This window comes from Xyrauchen texanus, chromosome 12, assembly GCF_025860055.1.
Source record: "Xyrauchen texanus isolate HMW12.3.18 chromosome 12, RBS_HiC_50CHRs, whole genome shotgun sequence".
NCBI classification, from domain to species: domain Eukaryota; kingdom Metazoa; phylum Chordata; class Actinopteri; order Cypriniformes; family Catostomidae; genus Xyrauchen; species Xyrauchen texanus.
Window position 1 is genome coordinate 14121500 of NC_068287.1, and position 26205 is coordinate 14147704.

The window sequence follows — 26205 nt, forward strand, 5'->3', positions numbered from 1 at the left end:
AATGAGATGCTGTATAATGCAGGAGATGACAGGTACAAGGGTAACTGACATGACAGTGTCCTTCCATGTGACCTGCTATGCTCCATCTTAAACTATTGTAAAGGTGATGTAATTTTTTCGATGATAAAATGCTTTCTCCTATCTCAGCTTAATATGTGGAAACAATTAAAGCAAAAAAATTTTTTTTTTAAACCTGTTGTTGATTTCCCTGAAAAGTGTAACACTATGGCATTATCAAAACACTGCTGTTTGTTTAAGCATCAAAACCAGCATGACACAGCAACATTAGCTCAACCAATGGAGCAAGTTAAAGCTGGCCCATCTGTTTGTTTAAGCAATGGCAAAACAACATGCTTGTTCTGGATACCTGTTTGACAACAATCATTATTTTGTCAATTCCAGTGACTCCATTGACCAGTGGTTCAGGGAGTACACACTTTCAATTTTCTATTTCTTGTATAACATGCAGTTATGTCACACATTAAAGCCCTAGGTATACTTTTTTGATATGAATGATGGGTGTCTGCGTACAGTCGAATGTGAGCCTGTCAAAGTATACTCCACATAACTGTGCATGAACACACATGCAGTTGGTGCACGTGTGCTATGATTGCTATGAGACACTGGACTTTCTTTTCAGGAGTTTAGACCCATAAAGATTCCTTCAGACTTTAGTTTTACAAAAGCAGGTATCTCCAGGCCTCCTCACAGGTGTACATCCACTGTTGTTGTTTTTACCTTCATCTCCTGATGTTTAGCAGCGATTACATCTTCTTGATGCTTCTTTGTGATAGCAACAGCTTAAATGTGAGTGCTGCCACCTTATGGACCCAATAATTAGTGCAAATATGTTCAGGGACAAGCGCATTCTGCACGTTCAAAGACAAACTCTGCTGATGACGAAATCTGCATTACACATCCTTTACGCAGACGCTTTGCAAGTTTGAACACTTTTAATGACATAAACCGGTGAGAATCTATGCACTCTGTTCCATAACTGTTCTAGAAGGACAATATTTCAAAGAATTCAAAATGATCTGGCTCTGGAGACATTAAAAGACACTTACGCGCTCAAGTTGACACTCCAGAGCAGGCCGCGAGCCAGGGAGTCCATATGGTCAGAGAGATGCAGGAAATGCGGAGAGAGATGCTGAACATGTCGGCAATGCTGACGAAGGTCGTTGGTGACTTGGAGGATCTTGCAGTGATACGTCGATTAATCACTGCCATGGAAACTAAGTTCACTGAGATGGTTATAAGAGTGGGGGATGTCATGAAACGGAGAAATGGATTGATTATCTGGAGCCATCGGAGAGAGAATTATCTGCTAATCCGCTAGCGCCCATGGTGGATTAGGAACATGTCTGAGAGAAGTTGGATGACATGGAGAACCGTAGCCGGTGAATATGTCTGTTGCTTTCAAATTCCTGAGGGTGAAGGAGGACAGGATATGGTGAAATTCCTAGATGGGCTACTGCTCGACATAGCAGGCCATAAGCTGGAAATAGAGCGAGCTCACAGGGTTCCGACTTAGAGATCTGCTGAGGGAGGCAGATCCGGATCAATTCTGGCCAAATTTCAGAGATCATCCGATAAAGATCTTGTGTTATGCAAGGAGTAAAGGAAGGCTTTCTTGGAAAAAAATCACAGCATTTTCAAGGAACGCATGAAACATTTACATCAACGCAAATTCGCTTTTGCACTGATATTCCCGGCCAAATTGAGAATAGATGCTAAGGAGGGCCGTAAAACCTTCACATGCCCACAGCAAGCGATGTCCTTCATAAAGTCAATGGCGTGAGTACGTCATCTTGTGGTACTCACTTTGCAGTCGAGTGGACCAGCTCACTGAACATTTGTTTGACTCTTTGAGGAAACAGGGTGCTTTTTGTTTGTGCTGGTTCCGCCTAGTGCCTGGAGTTTATTTTGTAGAGTGGCACACCTTCGGGACAGTTTTATGGTCTACACGTTCTTTGTACGTATTGCTACTATTGGCTAGACTTTGTTTTGCAGAGTATTTCTTGCAAAGACATTACTGTGATTAAGTAATTTGCCTGCACTAATTTTTGAAGCCGAATGGACCGGCTAACTGAACATTTGCTTTTTTTGTGATTATTCAGCCTGGAGTTTGTTTCATAGATTATCTTTTGCTGTGTAATTCTGTCTAACAAAATTTGTATAGAACCACCAGACTTGAGTAATCTGAAAGCAAATTTGTCATGGAGGCTCTCGTAGGCATGCATGGACTGTTTGAGTTTGGAGGGATGGACAGCAGTTGGTGCTGTCGTGCGCACATTTTTTCTTTTTTTTATTTGTTTTGTTTTAGAGGAAGTTCGGGTTTTGATGGTCGCACCAATGTTGGAAAGTGGTATTTATAATCTTTTTTTGCCGCATGATCTATTTTTTCTTATGAAAATGTCAAATGTTAATACGAGTGGATTGTCTCGCTCCACATGGAATATGAATGAGTTGGGGCACCCCATAAAGAGAAGGAAGGTTTTATATCTTCTTAAGCGTAAAAAATATGATATAGTGTTTCTTCAAGAAACTCACCTTTTTCTGCAGGAAGCTGAAAAACTTGGAAAGGTATGGGGTGGGCATTTTTTTTAAAGTGCTGGCTTGAGTAAGAGCAGGGGAGTCATTAGGCTGATAAGTAAACATCAACAATTCAAATGTCTCAAACAGAGTAAAGATAAATTAGGAAGATGCATTATTGTTTTAGCTGAAATTCAGGGACAAAGTCTTATTCTGGATAATATTTATGCTACTACCATTGATGATCAGGGCTTTTTATAGATCTTGAAGGGATGTTGCAAGCCGCTGACACCCCTCATAATATAATATTGGAAGGAGACTTTAATCTTTTGATGGACTCAGTCCTTGATCATAGTGAAGCATAAGTGTGCAATTCCCCTAGAGCAACATTGACGATTCACAGGATGTGAAAAAATCTCGATCTTATAGATCTATTTGGAGACTTTTGAACCCATCTGGTAGGGACTATAAATTTTTTCATCAGTCCATAAGATTTATTCTAGAATAGTTTTTTAAAAAGTCACTCATTTTATTTGTTGTTGATTGCTCAATTGGAAATATTTTAATCTCAGATCACACCCTGGTGTGTTTAGAGGTGTTGCCACATACAGAGAAAAATAAATCATATAGTTGTCACTTTAATGAATCCTTTTTGAAAAATTCTGAATTACAAAAAATGCTAAAGATTGAACCTAATGTCTATATGGAGAACAACTGGCAATAGCTTGGGAGGCACTTAAGGCGGTTCTTAGTGGTCAGATCATACAGTATGCCTCACTCACCAAAAAATCCAAAGCATAAGAACTTATGGAATTGGAAGGGAATATTAAAAGTGCAGAGACAGAACTGAAGCATTGTATGTTGTCTAATGGCCTCAGGGAATTGACCCGATTGAAATACAGATATAATTATATTTTGTCACAGAAGGTGGATGTTACGAATGGAGGCAGCGAAGCAGACGAGGAGATGCGGATCCAATCGCAGTTCAACTTTATTAAGTAAACAAGCAAGAAAAAACACAAAGGAAAACCCTCAATGGGGAAATAAACATAAAACTAGAAAACACAGGCAGGGAACACACACCAGGCTAACAACATTCAACGAACGACAAGGGGTGAACAAAAAGCAGGGCTTAAATACACAGTGAGTGATGACTGAATGAGATACAGGTGAAAACAATGAACAAAATGGCAGTGAAGATGGCAGGTGGATTCTGGGAAGTGTAGTTCTAAACAATGACAAGTGAACACGAAGGCTAACCAAAAGACAAAAGTGAAAACTAAGGAATGCAAAGGTGGCAGACAAAGGGCAACAGTGAAACAAGACAAGGAATTCCTAACATAGCCCCCCCTCAAGGATCGGATTCCAGACGATCAAAGTAATAAAATAAAACAAAAAATGTCCATGACTGGGGGGAGCTTGAGGTGGCCAGACAGACCAAGGGGGCAACGAGGGGCAGACAGACAGTCCAGGGGGCAACGAGGGGCAGACAGACAGTCCAGGGGGCACAGAAGGCAGGCAGGAAGTCCAAGGGGGCACAAAGGGCAGGCAGGAAGTCCAAGGGGGCACAAAGGGCAGGCAGGAAGTCCAAGGGGGCACAGATGGCCACAGGACAGGGACCGGGTCAGGAGGCCTGGGAGGAGGCCACAGGACAAGGACTGGGTCAGGAAACCTGGGAGGAGGCCACTGGACAGGGACTGGGTCAGGGGGCCTGGGCAGAGGCCACAGGACAGGGACCGGGTCAGGAGGCCTGGGAGGAGGCCACAGGACAGGGACCGGGTCAGGAGGCCTGGGAGGAGGCCACAGGACAGGGACCGGGTCAGGAGGCCTGGGAGGAGGCCACAGGACGGGAACAGGGTCAGGAGGCCTGGGAGGAGGCCACAGGACAGGGACAGGGTCAGGAGGCCTGGGAGGAAGCCACAGGACAGGGACAGGGTCAGGAGGCCTGGGAGGAGGCCACAGGACAGGGACTGGGTCAGGAGGCCTGGGAGGAGGCCACAGGACGGGAACAAGGTCAGAAGGCCTGGGAGGAGACCACAGGACATGGACCGGGTCAGGAGACCTGGGAGGAGGCCAGAGGACTGGAACAGGGTCAGGAGGCCTGGGAGGAGGACACAGGACAGGAACAGGGTCAGAAGTTCTGGGAGGAGGCCACATGTCAGGGACAGGGTCAGGACCCTTGGGAGGAGGCCCTAAAGGCGGTGACCTGGAAGGCTCTGGCGGCGGAGCCGTAGGAGGCTCTGGCGGCGGAGCCGTAGGAGGCTTGGGAGGCGGAGCCGTAGGAGGCTCGGGAGGCGGAGCCGTAGGAAGCTCTGGAGGCGGAGCCGAGGGAGGCTCTGGAGGCGGAGCCGAGGGAGGCTCTGGAGGCAGAGCCGAGGGAGGCTCAGCTGAGGGAGGCTCTGGAGGCGGAGCTGAGGGAGGCTCTGGAGGCGGAGCTGAGGGAGGCTCTGGAGGCTCAGAGGCCTCAGGGGGCGGAGCCGTGGGAGGAGGAACCATGGAGTGCTCGGGAGGCTCAGCTGAGGGAGGCTCTGAAGGCGGAGCCGCAGGAGGCTCGGGAGGCGGAGCCGCAGGAGGCTCGGGAGGCGGAGCCGCAGGAGGCGGAGCCGTTGGAGGCTCGGGAGGCTCGGGAGGCGGAGCTCTGGAAAGCTTGGGAGGTGGAGCTCTGGAAAGCTCGGGAGGTTCGGAAGGCGGAGCTCTGGGAAGCTCGGGAGGCTCGAGGGGCACAGGCTCTAGGACGGGCATGACCATTGGTGCTGGCTTTTGGTCAGTCCAGGCTATTGGCATTAGCCCGGGAACGGTCGAGGCTACAGGCGCTGGCTCAGGGACGGTCGAGGCTACAGCCGCTGGCTCAAGTACGACCGAGGCGACAGGCACTGGCTCACTGACCTCTGAGGTGACAGGCACTGGCTCACTGACTGTGGTATGCGCTGGCTCACTGACTTCTGAGGCGACAGGTACTGGCTCACTGACCTCTGAGGCGACAGGTACTGGCTCACTGACCTCTGAGGCGACAGGTACTGGCTCACTGACCTCTGAGGCGATAGGCTCTGGCTGGGTGACTGTGGTATGCGCTGGCTTGGGTTCGCTGACCGTGGCTGACGAGGGCTTTGGCTCGCAGACCGGGGCAGGCGAGGGTTCTGGCTCGCTGACCGTAGCTGACGAGGGCTCTGGCTCGCAGACCGGGGCAGGCGAGGGCTCTGGCTCGCTGACCGTGGCTGACGAGGGCTCTGGCTCGCAGACCGGGGCAGGCGAGGGCTCTGGCTCGCAGACCGTAGCTGACGAGGGCTCTGGCTCGCAGACCGGGGCAGGCGTGGGCTCTGGCTCGCTGACCGTGGCAGGCGGAGACTGGGGAGCAGAAGCCTTTCCTCTTCTCCTCCTCTGCCGGGCGGACGAAGCCGGCAAAGCTGGCTCGTTGGCCATGGTAGGCGTGAAGGGACGAACCACGGGCGAAGGGAGAGTTACCACTGTGGGAGGAGTGGCAGGGTTCTCCTCGATGACGCCCACAGTAAACGGTGAACCACAGGCCAGCAGAGTCTCCTCCATGAACGCGTGGAGCGTCCAGCCGCGCGTTGCCTGTGGCAACCGCTCCTTGAGCGCACTGTTCAGGCTCGCCCGGAAAAACCCCACCAGGTCGGAGTCAGGGAATTCGGTGGCACTCGCAATCGCGAGGAAATCGCGGATGTGGTCCTCCACCGGACGATTTCCCTGACTAAGGCTGAGCAGCTGACAGCTCGCTTTTCGAACCGCTGGATCCATGTTTGGTCGTTCGTTCTGTTACGAATGGAGGCAGCGAAGCAGACGAGGAGATGCGGATCCAATCGCAGTTCAACTTTATTAAGTAAACAAGCAAGAAAAAACACAAAGGAAAACCCTCAATGGGGAAATAAACATAAAACTAGAAAACACAGGCAGGGAACACACACCAGGCTAACAACATTCAACGAACGACAAGGGGTGAACAAAAAGCAGGGCTTAAATACACAGTGAGTGATGACTGAATGAGATACAGGTGAAAACAATGAACAAAATGGCAGTGAAGATGGCAGGTGGATTCTGGGAAGTGTAGTTCTAAACAATGACAAGTGAACACGAAGGCTAACCAAAAGACAAAAGTGAAAACTAAGGAATGCAAAGGTGGCAGACAAAGGGCAACAGTGAAACAAGACAAGGAATTCCTAACAGTGGAGTTCTGGCTATTCAGGGCAAGACAGTCATACTTTGAGTTGGGGGTCAAAGCAGGGAAGCTCCAGGCTAGATATATAAAACAGAGTGTGTCTTCTTCTGCCATTCCCTCAGTGAAATCTGCTAGTGGTGAAATGTTTACCTCAGCCATTGATATTAATAATGCATTTAAAGTATTATATCTTGAATAGCAGTCTATAGTTCCATATCTTCATCTACTGATGAGGATATTTAAAACTTTGTGAAACCATTAGAACTTCCTAAACTGATGACTGAGCTAAGTAATTCTCTTGATTCTGAGATAGACTTGGAGGAGCTTGGCAAGGTCATGTAGGCCAGACAAGTAGGCCAGATGCTGAGTTTTTTTAGATCTTATGCTACAAAACTGACTCAACTTTTGCTAGAAGTTTATATGGAATCATTAAAGAATAGAAAGCTTCCGCCAACAATGACGCAAGCCCAGATCAGACTGATTCTTAAAAAGGACAAAGATCCAAGCGAGTGTAAGAGTTACCATCCAATTTCCCTGATCCAGCTAGACATTAAAATAGTGAAACATTTTGGCTAACCGATTAAGTAAAGTTATGAAATATCTTATACATATAGATCAGGTTGGATTTATTCAGGGCCATATCTCTTCAGATAACATTAGGCATCAAAAGGCATTTGATATGGTAGAATGGGATTATCTTTTTAAGATTTTGGAAATGTACAGGTTCGGGAACACTTTTATTGGTTGGATTAATTTACTTTATAGACACCCGGTAGCGGAGGTTCAAATGAATGGATTAATTTTAGATTAGATTACTCTGGATAGGGGCACCTGGAGGGTTGCGCTCTTTCCCAATTATTATTCTGTCTTGCCATGGACGATTAGCAACCACAATAAGAAAGGAGGATGATTTTTCAGGGGCAGCTGAAGGGGGCAGGGCGCAAAAGCTTTTGCTTTACACAGATGATATTTTATTATTTGTATCCGTCCCTACTAGATCTATGCCTTGCCTCTACAGAATTATTCATTCCTTTTCTAAGTTCTCAGGATACAGAGTGAATTGGTCTAAATCCAATGCTTTTGCTCTGACAGTGTACTGCCTGGTAACAGCTTTTCAGCCAGGCGCCTTCCAGTAGCCCAAACAGGGCATTAAGTATTTGAGTATTTTATATACATCTTAAATATATTTTATATAAAAATTGTTAATAATAAAAAAAAAGTTTTTTAAATGGCAATGCAAGCCTCGTCAAATGAAGTACAAAATGAAAAAAGTAAAAAGTGATTTAAACTATCTTAAAAGAAATGGTGACCTATCATGGCAACACAAAAAAAAGACACTAGAGCAACCGCACGGAATTGCAAAACTACACAATGTTTTCAAAACAGCTTTCTGAATATGCCCCTCGCCTGAAGTTGATCAAACAGTCAGATAGTCCCGCCCCCAACTCACGCCATTGGTTGAGTAACATTGTTAGGGAGGGTTTAAGTGGGTCTCAAAACAAACACAGGATATTTTATAGCGCAACAGAGACACGCATTTACTTAAAGTTGTCTCTGTATATTAAAGGATTAGATCACCCAAAAATGAATGATGTGGACATCTAAGACATGTATGACTTTCTTCTGCTGAGCACAAACCAACATTTTTAGGAGATTTTTATTTCAGCTCTGTAGGTCCATACAATGCAAGTGAATGGTGACCAAATCTCCAAAGTAGGGCTGCACAATTAATCAAAATAAAACTCTGTATCTGTAGGTATCTGTAGCAAGGTTAAGGATTGGAAAGGAGGAGGCAGGAACCAGCTGAACAGTCAATATAATATTTAATTTAAACAAAAAGACACACAGCACAAACACACATGGCAGCTGCATGTGACTCTCTCTCTCTCTCTCTCTCTCTCTCTCTCTCTCGAACTGCCGTGTCCCGCTGCATTTATCCCTCTTCTCAGCTGATTAGCCCAATTGTGCCCGGGTGTGCATAGTCCCCCCCGCCTCCTCCTCCTCATCACAGTATCATAATAATACAGAATAAAAGATGGGGTATAATTTAAACATCTTTATTAAATGATTGCTGGGAAAACAGCATTAACAATAGCACCAAGTAGAGTCTAGAAATAAGCACTCTTCCTTTGTTCTCCTGTCATTTGTTTACTTCAGGAAAGAGCGTTTCATCCCTTATTACATACACTCCCATTCTACCCCCGGAAACAAGTGAAAGCAGAACTAATATTACCAACATTCAACAAAATAAAAAGGAAGGAACATACATCTAAATACATACATATTAAATGAAATGGTGACAATCTAACCAAAACTTTCACTTTAAGTTTAATTACAGCAATGGGCTAGAAGTTCAACTTCAGTTTGACATTAAAGGTGCTATATGTAAGATTAACAACTAGCATTTGACATGGGTACTGCAGTCCAAATTCACAATATTGGAGAGTTGTCTGCCCCACCCCAGACTCGAAGCTCATGCGGGTTGCCAGAATGTTCAAACGCAAATTAGCAAACTCAGCATCCGTTTTAAAGGATTTCTGGACTTTAAGCTGTCTCCATCTTCCAAAGGCATCTCCAATATTTATCCTTGTTTTACTACACCTCTGGTCATGATGGTTTTTAGACTTATGGCGAGGCTGGAATCTGTTTTCTCTGATGCAGTTTGTTTACTGGCTTCCATGACTGCAGCAAGCAGTGTTGTTTGCCTGTAAACTTGTTCAAATCTGGCAACCCGGCAGTGTCTAAATACTATTGGTGAGTGGGCAGTCGGACCTGTTAACAGTGACATTGAGCTGAAAGCTTACATGTAACCAGTTTTGACCGAGCTGCTGATAAAATGTAAATAATCAGCATCGAACAATTAGATGAAAGCTGAGAGCATTAGAGCATTAGATGTTGAGAGCATTGCCACGGAGACCTAGCGCATGTGGAGGCTTCACGCTATTCTCCGCGGCATCCACGCACAACTCACCACACACCCCACCGAGAGCGAAAAACACATTATAGCAACCATGAGGAGGTTAATCCAAGTGACTCTACCCACCCTAGCAACCGGGCCAACTGGTTGCTTAGGAAGCCTGACTGAAGTCACGCCCTGGATTCGAACTTGCGACTCCAGGTGTGGTAATCAGCGTCTTTACTCGCTGAGATACCCAGGCCCCTTCTCCTCAGCTTAAATAAATATCCCTGGCCTTGTTGTGGAACATTAACAAGTGCATGTAACTCTACATATTACACAGTATATCAATATCTTTAATTATCTGCCATGTGGGCAAGACAACTAATATTAACCAGTAATATTTTTCACAATTTACACAGTCTAATCAAATACTGATGGATAAAATCAAGTTCTGTCCTACATTATTACCCTATTCTGTTTCACTTGGAAATATGGCACATTAAGTTAAATGTGTTGCAAATGTGGACTTGCATTGAAATGCAATGTCTTTAATCCTGTGTTTTGTTTGAATAGTGTCTAATTTCCATAAGTGACTTCATTAGTTTTGCTTTCCAGAGGGATAATGAATGTCATTTGCAGGTCTATGCACCTGCTTGTTGAGCTCACATGATTTTGTTTGGAGTCGGCAACTGCCCCAAGGGTACTACTGCTCAGTCACCGTAGCAACAACAGACATTAGTCACTGTACCACAGGGATCAGATTGAAGTGACTGTGGATTTTACAGCTTTCTTCTATGAGATCACATTGTTCAGGTTGGATAGTTCACTTGTCATCACAAATGTAAAAAAATTAAAAAAAGAAAAGAAAATCACACAGCATACAAAATTACCTGCATTCCTGCTCTTCTTTGCTGCCTCGTTTAGGGCTGTATTTCTTGGTTAAATTCCTAGAAGATAGACAAAAAAAAAAAAAAAAAAGAGTTGACTTTTGAAAAACACTGCCTGATGGTTCACCTGCTTCAACTGTTTCAAAAGGTTGCATAACATGCCATGCAGAAACGAGAAAGCACCAGTCCTTCTAAAGCAGGTGTCTGTGGTGCATTTGCATGTGATGTGTACTCCGAAGTTAAACCGATGTTTACCTTTCTGCTCTAACATAATACATTCTATCAGTTTCCAAAGCAGAAATACATTTTGTGATTTTGTTGAGAAATAAATGTAAAATTTCATAAAGATGGCCTTGATAACATCCTTAAAAAAAGAATGGCCTTTCATTTTTGGCTTCATTTAGTGTTTAGTAAAAGCTTATATAATGTGTATACATAAAAAGGTTCTATTATCAGGATTTTAGAGTGCAAGCATTTGTGGGTATAAATTACTGTGTAAATGTGGGTCATTATTTGGGCACACTGGTCCAAGTCACATATTCTCTAAGATTATTTTATCCATGCATCATATACTCCCACTGATCAGTGATCGCGTCATATTGCATTTGGACTTGTTTCGTTTATTTGAGCATCTGCAGTTTTATATTCAGTTTATTTAACGAACAAGCGAAAATGCGACAAAAGAAAGCTGTTTACAACTTATAAATGCTGTACTTTTATCTCTGGTCTTTTACTCTAAACATATATGGAGATCTTACGACCTGTATGATGTTTTGACCATATAGTGGAAATTAAATAATCATATTTCATTAGTTATGAAAATGGAACACTTCTAATTTGTCAGCGGATTAAAAAAGCAGCTGTTAAGAGTTGGTTATTTTGCCTAAATCCTGTGTAAAGTTTCTAAACTTAAAAACAAAACTCATTGTGTTTTGGTCAAGCAAGATTTTATTTATTAATTTGATCATTTTTTTCAGCACAGAGCGTCAAAGCACGCCACAGTAGTTATTTATTATTTTTTAAGCAACTCAAAAGCAAGGATACAGTCTATGCCTGATTTATTGTCTCTCAATAAATAATATGTAACTAAATACTGCATACTTTGATGAACTAATTTTTAATGCTTCAATAATTTAATAAATACTTTTGAATCCATGAATTGCATTGCCTTTATTTATGAAATGTACAGTTATCTAAAACAATTAAGGCATTTTCTCTCAATGCAATAGCATTTTTGGCTGTGTACTCACAAACGGACACAGACACACCGATGCAGAACTATAAATGCAAACCATGCGTTGGCTACTACTAGGTTCGATGCAAAAGTATAAACCGGCCTTTAGGGGTAACGTTAGCAGTGTAACTACAGATGTAACTATATGCGAGTACAATGCAAAAACACGTATGTACATATATAATAAGTTCATTGTATGAAATGCTTAAGTACTATCGCACAAGCAAGAGTGCTTTACATACTGAATAAAAGTTTTTATCAATGTTTTCATTTATGCTGTGATGCTCTGTTGTGCAGCACTTTATTTGAAAAAAAATGGACAACACTGGATTTGAGGAAAAAGGTCCTAGGTAGCTCAGCAAGTAAAGATGCTGACTACCACACCTGGAGTCGCAAGTTCGAATCCAGGGCGAACTGAGATTTGTCCTCCGCCACCCGAATAGAGGCGAGTCACTACAAGGACGACAAGGTCCTTGGGCAAGGGGAGAAATTCTTAGTTATCTTTTTGATATCAGACAGAACTCTGATATTTGGACATCTACTGATGGAGGGAGAGGTTTAGTGAGATATAGGGCTGAAACGATTAGTCGGCATTATCGACAACAATAAATTGGCGACAAAAATTTCATTGTCGAATAGTCGTCCAGATGCACTTAAAATTTTCCAAACAGATTAAAGTGATATAGATTGCAGAGTATTATAATACAAAAATGCTAAATAAGTAAATACAGAAGCAGTGTCGTCATGAAATAAAGCAGAGCCAAATCATTTCAAATAATAAGTGGGCTGTATTAATAAGCACAAACTCTGAAGCCACGTGAAAGTCAGCGCAAGAAAGTTTCAAACTTCTCCCAGCTGATACACGGTCTCGTGCAGAGACGCTCATCACTGGCACACGCTTGCTGCAGCTAGATTTAGTTTCTAGTGATTGCTCACGACATAGTGAATTATAATATGAGTGTCACGGTGTGTATCTTATGGTGAAGAAAATCAGCGATACAAAGCTCTATAATAAGAAAGACTCTGATTTTTGTGAGTTAAAGATGGATCGAAATCAAGTGAAAAAAAAAAGGTGAGAACGTTTAGTCTTAGCCCATTCTACAATGCAAAAAAAATATATATATATAAAAAGTATTTTTTGCTTTGTTTTCTAATATAAATATCTAAAACTCCTTATGTAATTTACTTTAGCAGCTATACTGCAGAAGAAAAAATTGTTATCTGAGAATTTTGAATATAATATTTAATTAATTTTAATATTTTAATATTTTAAAATATCATAAAATCCTTAAAGCAAGATTAATTTAGCTGAGAAGCAACATATGAGATAATTAGACTTGCTTTTAGAGCATTTAAGTTGAATATAAATATATTTTTTTCTTTACTGCACAGGCAGAAGTATGAACAAGTGAAAAAAATACACATACAAAATACACTCATATTTAAGATCCATTCTCTTAAAGCAAGTCTAAATATATTATATGTTGTTTCTCAAGTAAATGTATCTTGTTTTAAGGATTTTTAGACTATTTTAAATGGAAAACAAGACAAAAACACTCGATAACAGGATTTTTTGCAGTGAATTTTTTTACCAAATTCAACTTAATAAAAAGTATTTTTTCCCTTTAATTCAATAAATGTCATTTAGAGGTATTTTTAAAAGATGATTTTGTCCTCTTTATTGTTAGTAAGCACATTTAATACAACCTTTTAAGTTGGGCACAAGCTGAATAGTCAGTTAAGAGCTAATGATTAATCGTTGCAATAATAGTCAAATAATCATTCTAATAATCCTTAGATTAGTTGATTATAAAAATAATCATTAGTTGCAGCCCTAGTGGGATACTGGATCTAACAACAGGTTCTCCACAAATATAAGTCCAAGATAGCTCGCTGGTGTGTCTGCGTCATTATAGAAAAAGGGGGCCATACCAAATACAAAGGCATTCTGAAATGATTATTTTTCAATTCACATTTTCAATTAAATTTTTTTGCTGATAATAGAATTTGTTCTATGTTCTAAAAAAAACTGTATTAAACTAGAAAAATACAAAACAGAAGCAGTTGAGCATCACTGCATCATGATTTTTGGACAAAGTAACAATCAAAATCTGGACACACGTTTTTATTTCTCATCGTAAACAATTGTTTGACCAAAAGGCACATATTTAAATGCTAGTTTTGTAGAGAAATTGCATGAAAATGTATGAAAAAGGGCAGCTACTTTAAAGATGCTAAACTATAAGACTTTTGTCACAATATAACGGGAAGTATGGACATTTTTTCCTAAAACAAAAAGGAAAAAACATTTTATTTTTGTATAAACATTCTATTTTTGCACACGAGAAGTAGTTAGATGCAAATGTTTTGCTGCTTTCCACACTTTCACTCTATCCATCCACATCCCCTCTGTCATATGCTTGTCTGCTCCCACTTCCTCTCTCCACCCTCTCTCTGGCGACTGGAACATAGCACATTATGGCAGAGTTGCCAAACAAAGAGAATCAAGTGAGCTTCAAGCCAATAGGCCATAGTCAATAATGAGCCAAATAAATGGGGAGCAGGCGAGGATATCCTTATCCACTGGGTCAAGGTCAACAGATGCCAACATGTTCAGTTCTGGTCAAACTGGTCACGGAACCTGTATATTTCACAATTAGCCACAGCTCTGCACAGATACACAAACTGCATGCCTGTACATGTGCACACATACACACATTCAGTTCACACTTATGCAAAAGCACACAAACTAACATGACAGACTACATTGAAATTACTTACCTTAGTTGCTTTGCATAATTTTGTTCAATCTCTGTGCGCTCCTTTACAAACTTCACATATTTCTCCACCAGGTCCAGCCCAGATTGTGTGTGTTTATCAATGATGTCATATTGGTCCTGTAAGAAGGAGACCAGGTTAACAAAAAACCAAGGCACAAGTCCATCTTGCCCTCAAATTAACAAGCCATAATTTATTATTTTCATTTCTAAAATCAACTAGTTGGTCTTTTTCAAAACATCTCAATGACAACGTTAACATGCACTTAAGAAAACGGTTTATTCCAGGGTTTTTAGAGAAAGTGGCGTTCTGAAACATCATGCAAGCGAGAACTACAATTTCCTTATGCCATTTAAGTGTTTAAGAGAAAGCGGTTAAACACACCTAGCTTTCTCCTGAAGAATGCAGCTAATGTGGTCATTTGAACACATAAGCGCCATTCTAAAAGGTTTTTGAGTAGTTCGCATGTTCGTGAACGGACCAGAAAACAAACGTAATAGGATGGAGCCCAACAAGTCAACAAGTGGAAAAAACACATACATTATAAACTATACCCATTTATCCACACCAATGTTAAATATCAATGGTCCCTCATGCTCTTGTACATTGGGGGAATCCCAGAGATTTATTTAAAAGGGAAACCCCACTATTCCAGCACATTTCCACTGCATATCGTGATGGAAAGCTGGTTGATTGAGCCCCATGTATACAGGAATAAAGAGCATGGCACTTAAACAATGCATATAAACCGGAACGCTGCTTTCTCGCAATAAGCTGCTTTCTGGTGTCCATGTAAACATAGTCATTGTATACCACAGAAAAACGTAATTGAGGTTTGGATCATTAGGGTGAGTAAATTATGGCAGAATCTTAATTTTTGGGTAAAAAAGAAAGCCCTGTATAATAGGGCAGCAGCTAACAATTATTTTGATAATCGATTAATCAAACGATTATTCGAATGATTATTCGAGTATTCTGATAATTTTGCAATGAGTAATCATTAGCTATTAACCGATTATTCAGCTTGTGCCCTGACTTATGCTTACTAACAATAAAGAGGACAAAATCATCTTTTAAAAATACCTCTAAATGACATTCACTGAATTAAAGGGAAAAAAATATTTTAATCAAGTTTAATTCAGTGAAGAAATTCACTGCAAAAAAAAATCCTATTGTTATGAAGTGTTTTTGTCTTGTTTTCCATTTAAAATTGTCAAAAAATCCTTAAAACAAGATACATTTACTTGAGAAGCAACATATAAGATTTTCAGACTTGCTTTAAGAGAATGTATCTTAAATATGAGTGTATTTTGTATAGAAGTGTATTTTTTCACTTGGTTAAACTTCTGTGAGTGAACTAAAGACCAAATATACTTATATTCAAGATCTATTCTCCAAGTCTAAATATCGTATTTGCTGCTTCTCAGGTGAATGCATCTTTTTCTTTAAAGGATTTTTAGATATTTTAAAATATTAGCATTTTTAATATTATATTCAACATTCTCAGATAACAATTTTTTCTTCTGCAGTATAGCTGCTAAAGAAAATGTATGTTGTTTTAAAGAGTTTTAGATATTTATATTGTAAAACAAGCCAAAACAAATCAAAAACATATTTTGTTTCAGCGTAAAATGGGGAGAAGACTTCCTCTCTCACCTTTCTGAACACTTCAATCAATCTTTAACTCACAAAAAAAAAACTCTCTTTTATCAATAAAGCTGCATACTGCAAATTTTCTTCACGATAAGAAATGCAGTGACATATATATTATGATTCAAGCTGCACATATATAATCTAGCTGCATTAAACATGCCCGCTAGAGGGATGAGCATCCTCGTGACAGAGTTTGCCTCAGCCGCATGCAGTTTCAATTTCTCCCCCTTAGATCAGGACACTTCGTGCAACTCAAAGAAGAGGCTCTGACCACATAGAGAAATGCCAGTTTCGGAGTTTGTAGTTATTTACATGATCTGCTTCTGTATTATTTGACCTTTAATAAAGCTATAACTAGTGCCCATATTCAGCGTATATTCTGATATGCGGCGATATGAAACCTTTTCAGAACATATAATGCAGAAAACAATGCTTTAGAATTGGTGTTATTACATAGTTTGTCCAGCAGCGCATGCTTTAACTCCACTGTTTACAGAGCTGACTCTGAACAGACGGTGGCTCTGCAGACAGTTTTGCGGTGCGGAGTTGAGCGGTGTCTTCGCGGTAAGTTGCTAACTAGTTTGTGAAATACATACTGGAAAGTTAATAAAAAACAACCCCATCATTTTCTCTTTTCAATATAACTAATATAACATTAACCCTGTCCCTGACAACCATGTCACGCATGTCTGTTTGCTGTTAGCCAGCTATAGTTTGTAAGTGCAGTAAGTAATGTAGCAAACTGAAAGGTAAACATCAGAACATAATTTTGCAACTCAGCATACAATGGTGCAGTGGTGGATTGTGTCTGTTGAGTGTTGATTTCACGCTAAGCTCTTACCTAGTTGGTGAGATGCAATGCAGGTCCATCTTTTACTCTCCATGACAACGAGCATAGCTAACTACCATGTAGCTACTTTCATTGCTAGTCAGGGGAGTGGAAGCTAATGTGTAAACATGTATTCACCCAAATGTTTAGTTCCGGATTCACAGTTTGGTACTCTCTTCAACAGAACAATTCCAGTTGTTGCATTTAAAAGTCTGGTTTCCTGCCGTCTAATGTTCCCCTGAACTTGTATAGCAGAATACGGTGTAACACCGCTTGACTCTGCAGGTGTAAATGTTTCTTGTTTTACAACCTGCCCCTAATTGAATGACTATTAAAATATTCAGCATTTGACTGATACTAAACAGTACTGATGTTGATTTAGCTATATATTTTATTGTTATTTATTCTTTATTTTAATTGTCAGCAACTGACTGATAATGAACATTCAGTTCTGATGTTTTTTAAGCTGTTTCTTGTATTTATATTTATTCTTTATTTTCTCATTGTTCATTTCAAGAATTTGTTGACAATGTATAATAATAATGTCAAATATTGTTTAATTAAAAATATTTGTTTAAGAAAGCAGCTTTCTGAGTACCTTTGCATAGTCATATCCCAGTCATATAAAATCGTAATCATCTCAAAAATTCCATATCGGTCAGGCTCTAGCTATAATGCATTAAATATAACTGCATTTAAGATGTAACGCCAGGGTGTTTCTTTTAAAGATCTCCGGCTCCGCTTATTCCACAACATGAGTGCTTCTGTATTTACTTTTGTATTTTTGCAATATAATTCCCTCATGCTTTGCGATCTAATACACCTGAAGCTGTTTGGAAAGTTTGGAGTGCATCTGGACTGTGAGCTGTGTAATTCTTCCTCTCTCAGTCAGGTGGGAGCTGCAGTGATGCTCTAACACGTCATCATTAGAGTTTAATGTGATCTCATGTTACGTTAAATGAGATCAAATGACGATTCGACAACTAACTTTTTTGATAACATTGACTAATCATTTCAGCCTTACTGTATAATTAGGCTGGTCTAGCATCATGTACACCAGCCAGCTATCTGACACATTTCTTGCATTATATATACTGGTGGCCAATTTTTTTTTATAATGTACAGATTTTGCTCTAATGGAAAGGAATTGGTACTTTTATTCACCAAAGTGGCATTCAACTGATTACAATGTATATTAAGGACATTAATAATGTGAGAAATTACTATTACAATTTGAAAAATCAAATAAACTATTTCAAAGAGTTCTCATCAAAATATCCTCCACATGCAGCAATGACAGCTTTGCAGATTCTTGACATTCTAGCAGTCAGTTTTTCCAGATAATCTGGTGACATTTCACCCCACATTTCCTGTAAAACTTGCCATAGATGTAGCCGTCTTGTCGGGCACTTCTCACGCACCTTACAGGCTAGCTGATCCCACAAAAGCTCAATGGGGTTAAGATCCATAACACTCTTTTCCAATTATCTTTTGTCCAATGTCTGTGTTTCTTTGCCTACTCTAAACATTTTCTTTTAGTTTTTCTGTTTCAAAAGTGGCTTTTTCTTTGCAATTCTTCCCATAAGGCCTGCACCCCTGAGTCTTCTCTTTACTGTTGTACATGAAACTGGTGTTGAGTGGGTAGAATTCAATGAAGCTGTCAGCTGAGGACATGTTATTTACACATAAATAACGTATTATACAGATATTTCTCAAACTAGAGACTCTGATGTACTTATCGTCTTGTTTAGTTGTACATCTGGCCATCCACATCTCTTTCTGTCCTTGTTAGAGCCAGTTGTCCTTTGTCTTTGAAGACTGTAGTGTACACCTTTGTATGAAATCTTCAGTTGTTTGACAATTCCAAGCATTCATTCCTCAAATCAATTATTGACTGACAATTTGTAGAGACAGTTGTTTATTTTTTTCCATTTTTGACCTGATATTGACCTTAAGACTTGCCAGTCTATTGCATACTGTTGACAACTCAGAAACAAACACAAAGACAATGATAAACTTAATTTAATGAACCAAATAGCTTTCAATTGTGTTTGATATAATGGCAAGTGATTTCTAGTACCGAAATAGCAATTTATCATGATTACTCAAGGATAAGGTGTTGGAGTGATGGCTGCTGGAAATGGGGCATGTCTAGATTTGATCAAAAATAACTTTTTTCAAATAGTGATGGTGCTGTTTTACATCAGTAATGGCCTGACTACTTTGTGATCAGCTGAATGCCACTTTGGTGAATTAAAGTACCAATTTATTTCCAAAACAGCAAAACCTGTACATTATTCGTAGACAGTAAGCACAGCCCTTTAATGGAGTAAATGACAGACAAGGACCATTTATCAGATCTAACTTCAATATTTTAAGCCAAAAACTGGTGTCAAGTTGATTTTAAGTGAATGTATGAAGTCAGTTCTCCACAAGTTCACACAGGTGCTCTAGCAGAGTTACCACGAGAAGTAGAACATTGTGCATCAAATTTAAAAGGTAAAAATTAAGAAAGATTTTTGAAAAATAATAATATTGATTTCCACATAAAAAAGCTCAGCCTAACTGAACCTTTAACCTTTTCAAAGACACAGCATTAATTCAATAATTTTAGCTTTATATTTATTCACTTTTAAGGATGGGCACACAAGTACCCAAGTACTCGCAAGTGACAGCAATGATTGATCATGAAAACGATAATGATCATATGCGATGTGACTGCACTAAATTCAAAATTCAGTGATAACTATATACAAACTTGTCAATGAGGGGCCTTATTTTTAATTTTGAAATAATGTCATGATTTCCAGCCATACCTTGCAGTCTGAGTCATAAATACAACAAGCTCCAACACAGTAACTTTCTTTCCAGGGCAGATAGGGCTGCACAATTAATCGAAAAAATAATCACGATTGCGATTATGATTACGGCTGTCACGATTATGCAATCGTGAAAACTGACAATTATTCAATTTAAGTCTTCTATTTAGAACGTGTTCTTGCAGCGGTTGAGTTTCTAACCAATCTCAGACGTGTGTGTTGAGCAATTAAACGACAATGGCCAATCAGAGATGCAGTGAGTCTACATTACAATCAGTCATGACAATCCTTATGCACAAGTTTTAAAAAGTCTGATATCCATATGCTTGCTTACAGTGTGTTTAATCTCTGCACATCAAAATTAGTGCTAAAGAAACATCATCTGACACTCGAAAAGAAGAATTCGAAGTATTATTTTCAATTAGTTGCATGTCGCGCCATTTTATTGACCATAGGTAAACAAACTGCAAACGAGCAATGCAACAAAACTAAAACGATCCAGACCATTTTAATCAAGGTAAAGACAGGGTTGAAATAACTGATTTACTGTGTTGTTTAAACCGTATTTATATTATATTATATTTATTATTTGATCATATGCGAGTGCAGAACTGCAGTGCTCAAACAGTGATTGACAGCTTCAGTCATTATAATGGCAGAGTTTGAATATAGTTGCATTGCTCAATTTTAGTGTACAATTTATTAAAAAAGGAACAACAGCTGTATTTATAAACAGAGGCTTGTTTTGAAGTCAGCTTGTTTTGGACATAGAAAAAGTCTTGAACGTCATATTTCATGGACCATCTTCTTTGCTATCACGTCTGCTCAGATAAATACCTATTTGACCTACAACTGCTGTGACAGATTGAGGCCAAATATGATCTATGATCAAATATGAGGAACTATGATCTTATGTGAACAAGATCACAATACGGGATTTTAAATGCAGTAAGTAACTTCAATCTAAATCATCTGTTCAGTTTGACTATTTAATAAGCCAATAATGTAAGCAGTAAAGACACATATTGCACATATTTTTATGGCACATTTTTCCGTCTTTGGAAGTGTTAAATGTGTGAGGATGTGAATACATCAACATGATACATGACACACAGTCATATTGACAGAAACGAAAACTGGTTTTGTCAAAAGTTCAAAAAGAACCAAGAAATATATACATATAATAACCTTTAGTAACATTAACAAATATTATTACAGTATGTAATGCTTAAAAGAAACTGCAGCGCAGCCCACAACCTGCTGTTCTGAAGAATCCGGAAGCACATTTGCCTGCTTAGTGATGTCACAGTAATTTTATAAAAAAATCGTTATAAATAATCGTGATTACAATATCAAGGGCAATAATCGACAATTATGATTTTTGTCATAATCGTGCAGCCCTAGGGGTAGAAACAGCACTTAACAATCTGAAGAATAGCACACACACCGGGCAGTTCTTCCTTTAAAAGCTAGATGGAGCGCAGCTGAATGGAACAGAAAGCATGGTATTCAAAACTATTTTTCAACTTAACACAGCATATTAAAAACACAATATTATTGCATCTCCAGTCAAGCCAACCACGGTTTGCAAATACACTGTTCAGCAAGCCACCACGAAAACAGTGATGTGCGCTAAAGATAATTACAGTAGCCTAAAGGAAGAACAGAGAGACGCGCTAAGCATTCTAGTTTGCCAGCGAGTATTAACAATGACAAAATATGATGAATTATATTTTGATTATGAGATTTTGTTTACTTTTTGTAACGGACTACATTATAACAGCCTATAATAATGAAAATGTGAGACACTGGAACAACAACGAGATGCAATGCAGCAGCCAAAGACATCTGTCTGACATTTGGGGGGTTTGGGGCGAGTAGGCTACGATGGAAGGGAAAAGAATTTTTTGGCCACATTTTTTTTATCACTAAACTACTGTCATAAAAAGTTCTAGTTTTGTATATACATAACTCCTGAATAAAAATTCAAATGTGTTTGGACTGATTAAAAAAAAAAAAGTTTTGAACAAATTTGATTGGTTTGTCGATAGTGAGCGCAAATGCTGGTGATAAGCATAAGCGGTTTCATTAAGCGAATCATTGAGTCGTTCATTCAAACGATTCGTTCAAACGGCCGATTCATCAAGAATGAGACAGATGTTTGTGAATGGGTCATTGAATCTTTGACTCAACCGAATCGTTCACAACACTGAATCATTCAAAACACGATTGAGTATTGCTGTGAGATGCGCTATGGCTATGCTGTGATCTTTGTTTGGATTCATCGGATCTATTTTCGCTGCTAAAATAGACCAAAACAGTCATTATTTCGTCTAAAATGTAAGTGACTTAATATTATTAACTTGTTTGTTGAACTGTCATATGAAATCAGTGTCACATTTTCAATCGTGAGGTGATGGTAAATTAAGTGATGGTCAATTGTCAGCTCTCTTGGTCGTCAGGTCGTGTGATGTATGTTGCTGAACTGTATTCAAATGTTATAAATATAAAAACACCACATTTTGAAATGTAACTGCAGTATGTCAATTTAGTTTATTTTTTGTGTGCTGTGCTCATAAACTTTAGAAAATGGCGCTTATTTGTTTGATTTCAACCTGTCTTTGCAAGGCCGCAAAACTCATATTTTGCTCCTTGCAGACAAAGTGCACGCCTTCACACAAAAACTAGACCTCTGGCATGGCCGCATCAGTCGAGGGAACTGCGACATGTTCCCCAGCCTTGCAGACTTTATCACTGATGCAGGCACGTCACACGATTTCTCCTCCCTATTTCAATCAGCGTCTGAGCACCGGTCAGCAATGAGAAAACAATTTGCGACGTACTTTAAAGAGGATTATCGCTCTTTTGCGTGGGTTCGAGATCCGTTTGTGTGCACAGCAAACGAGCTATCAATTGATATGCAGGAACAGCTTATTGAGCTGAAGAGTGACAGTAGACTGAAGGAACTCTTTAGCTCCTGCCCTCTTTCGTCATTCTGGGCAGCATTGATGCAGGAATACCCTGAACTCTGTGACGTCGCCTTGAAGATTCTCCTTCCTTTCGTGTCGACATATTTGTGTGAGGCAGGATTCTCAAAAATGACTGCACTCAAAATGAGATACCGCAATCGTGCACAAATCGAGGATGATTTGAGGCTATGTTTATCAAACATTGAGCCAAGAATTGAGGATCTTTGCAAGGCGAAGCAGGCTCAGGTCTCACATAAACATCACCTACCAGCAAGCTTCTGTAAAAAATGCAGATGATGCCTACTATTAGGCCTAGTAATAATAACAATAATAAAGCATAAATTAATATCAGAGGTCTGGTGCCAATTCCCAATTATAGCAATAGCCTAGTAATGATAATAGGCCTACTGATGATGATAATAATAATAATAATAATAATAATAATAATAATAATAATAACAACAATAAAGCATGTAACCTCATATAATTATATAGCAATAGCCTAGTAATGATGATAGGCCTACTACTACTCATAATAATAATAATAATAATGCCTGCAAGCTCACATTAGAAGTCTGGTGCTACTGCCAATTATAATAATAATAATAATAATAACAACAATAAAGCATGGGGCGGGGCGGGGCAGGGGGCACTAGCTTTGGGGGGGGCCCAGCTTGCAAAAGGTTGAGAACCCCTGGACTAGAGTATGTTTCTGCCTTTAGTGTCCATTCACTGTATGGAAAGAAGACCAGCATCAACATTCCATTATGAGCGAATTGAGCTGACGTTTATTTGAGTCTGCACTGACAGTCAGCGAGCGGTTTCTTTTAAGTCATCGGCAATTGCCTTTCAATCCATGAACGCTCTAATTACTACACTACTGCTGAGAGATAAAATTAAACAGCTTCAGCATTAAGGCTTATCACAGCAGAGAAATCACACATACTCTTACCTGATACTATTGGATTTTCCACTTTGGGAGGTTGGTTAGTTAGTTAGTTAGTGCCACGTCATGTCTATTATCATGGCGAAAAACAAAAAGTCCAATATATAAAATTTTTCATGTAATATTCACCCTTTTTTTGCCAATGTATGAACGGCTTGTAACGCAACTTAAAACATTTGCCCTTCCTGGACTTCCTAGGTTGCCAATTAAAGCCTGTATACTGATTTAAAAAAAAAAAACTAGCACGCGCTTACATAGAAAAACAAATGGATGGTTGCAAAAGCTTCAGGTTCAGTGTAAACAGCTCCTTACAGTAGGTGGAGGTACTTGGTCATTGTGTCTTGCTCTCTTATAAGCATTTTTATAAGTAGTGAGTTTTTTAAACACTTTGACAGGAAAGATGGTCAAATTGGAAATATGTGTCTCGAGATCCTCGCATTCGGTTTCATTCTGTTGAATACCGTCTCTTTGAACAGCCCTTGTCAGGGCTCATAGTCTGAGCCACTTCACTAATCACAACTGTAATTAATAAAATACTATGTGGTATTTCGCTGTTATTATTGAGTCTGGGGTACTATATTGTTGCATCAGTGCAAGTGTAATACCGTGTGGACTGCCTATTTGAAGTGTTCATTTTAAGAGCCATGAATGTTCTTTGCAATAATATAATGGTGCTGTATGGTTTATGTATATAATGTGCCCTCTTGTGGACTGAGGAATCAATGTCAATTTACAAATTGACAAACATGTTAATACTATTCACATTTTGAAAATGTTTAAGGTAAAATTCTGAGTTAGTTTTTTCTGCCCAATCAACAGCCCTAGTCCCCTGTAGTGGACTTCATCCATATGAGTGTTAATAAAATGTTGGCTTAGAGCTGATAATGAGTTGTCTTGTATTTGCCAATACACAGTAAACCAAGAGATTCCCAGCCTGTCCACAACCCTTGACCCCCAGTAATGTTATCTGTGGGAGGCAAGGGGTTCCTCAGGGCTGTAAACTCATCCTGCCACAAGCGTTTGAACAGACAGGACTCAGGAAGTGGAAGTCTTCCCCACTTCCTGGTGTATTTCAGCAGAGCTCAACAAATATGAATATTAACTTATATTCTACAGCACACCAAAGCCTGAACAGAGACAGAAAGAGGGACTAGTTTGTCAAACATTTGTCAGCATTTTCTCTATAAACAACTCTCAAACAAGAAGTATGGCTTGAATGTTTTTATATCCAATTTCCCAGTTCCTTGAGGAGTGGTGTGTTACATTTCAAGTACAGGCCTGACAATTTACAATTGATATCTAAAAAATGCCTACCACCCCCTCAGTGCTACCTCCATTGGCCTGGATTTAGACATTTGTTTTGAAGTGGGAAGGAGGTAGGAGCCTTCGGGTTGACATTCCTAACAAGCAGGGCCATGTCCCTGACTCCACCTCTCTCCTCAAAATGGAGACCATAAATGTAGAGCAAGAAAACAATTTTCTACCCCCTCGCAACCTACTCATTTGCAAATATAGAACACTTTCCAATTTAATTCAAAACAAAAGCCAATGTGGTTATTTATGTAGAAGACAATGACAATCTAGACATATTTATTTTTAAGTGTGTGTTTTTATGTTGACAGCAAATTCAAACAAATAGTACATAAATTTGATACAACAGGAATGCCCAATGCGGTAAATAAGAGAATGACTCTCACAAAGAAATGTCTGGGCCATATTTCACACTACTATCAAAATAAAATAAAAACAATTATATTTTGTGTAAATAAAATGAAGCCTGTAATTTTTTGCATTGTGGCTTTATTTTCATGACAATTAAAAAAATGTACCCCCGCACTTTTTCACCAGCAGGCCGAGCAGTTCTGAGCACAGTAATGACAGTTCCAGTAGCATTTCCACTAGAGCATGATTCGGTAAGGTACGCTAACAAAACTATTCCCAGCTTCAAAATCTCAGCACGGTAAGCTAGCATATTCAGGACAAGGAACCATTCTGGTGGTATGCATGTGGTGACGTGGCAACTTGTGATTGGTCACTTGCCCAGTCAGTAGAGGTAGACCAATTAATCAGGGCTGATCGTTGCGTTTAACTATCGCTATCGGAAAAAATATCTCTGATCGTTTTCGATAGTTATTTTTGGATTAATTTCTCTGTGGCCGGCGCTAGAGGATTCTACAGTCTGAACTCCTTGATTCAACAATATAGCTGCCATCAAGATGTTAAATAAAAACAATCAGTGACTCCTCGTGGAGTTTGTTTTTCCGCTATTTATAGAGACGGATGCTTCAAAAGTGGGTTTGAAACATCGACAGAGAAAAGCCAAGGTATGTGTACAGTACAAGTTATTAATATTTTCATGGTCAGTCCATTTCTGCACTGGAGAACTGCATTGCTGACAAGGTGAAGAGGATGCTAACATTAGCTGTTCGAATGGTTAGAACAAAGTCAAGGATGGAAACTGCTTACCTTGTCTTTTTTGGTT

The 26205-nt window shown here is 39.7% G+C and overlaps 1 pseudogene; it reads right to left on the reverse strand.

The window, feature by feature from the left end:
- Positions 1-26205, reverse strand: part of LOC127652855 (cdc42-interacting protein 4 homolog) — a 51776-nt pseudogene that overhangs the window by 18650 nt on the left and 6921 nt on the right.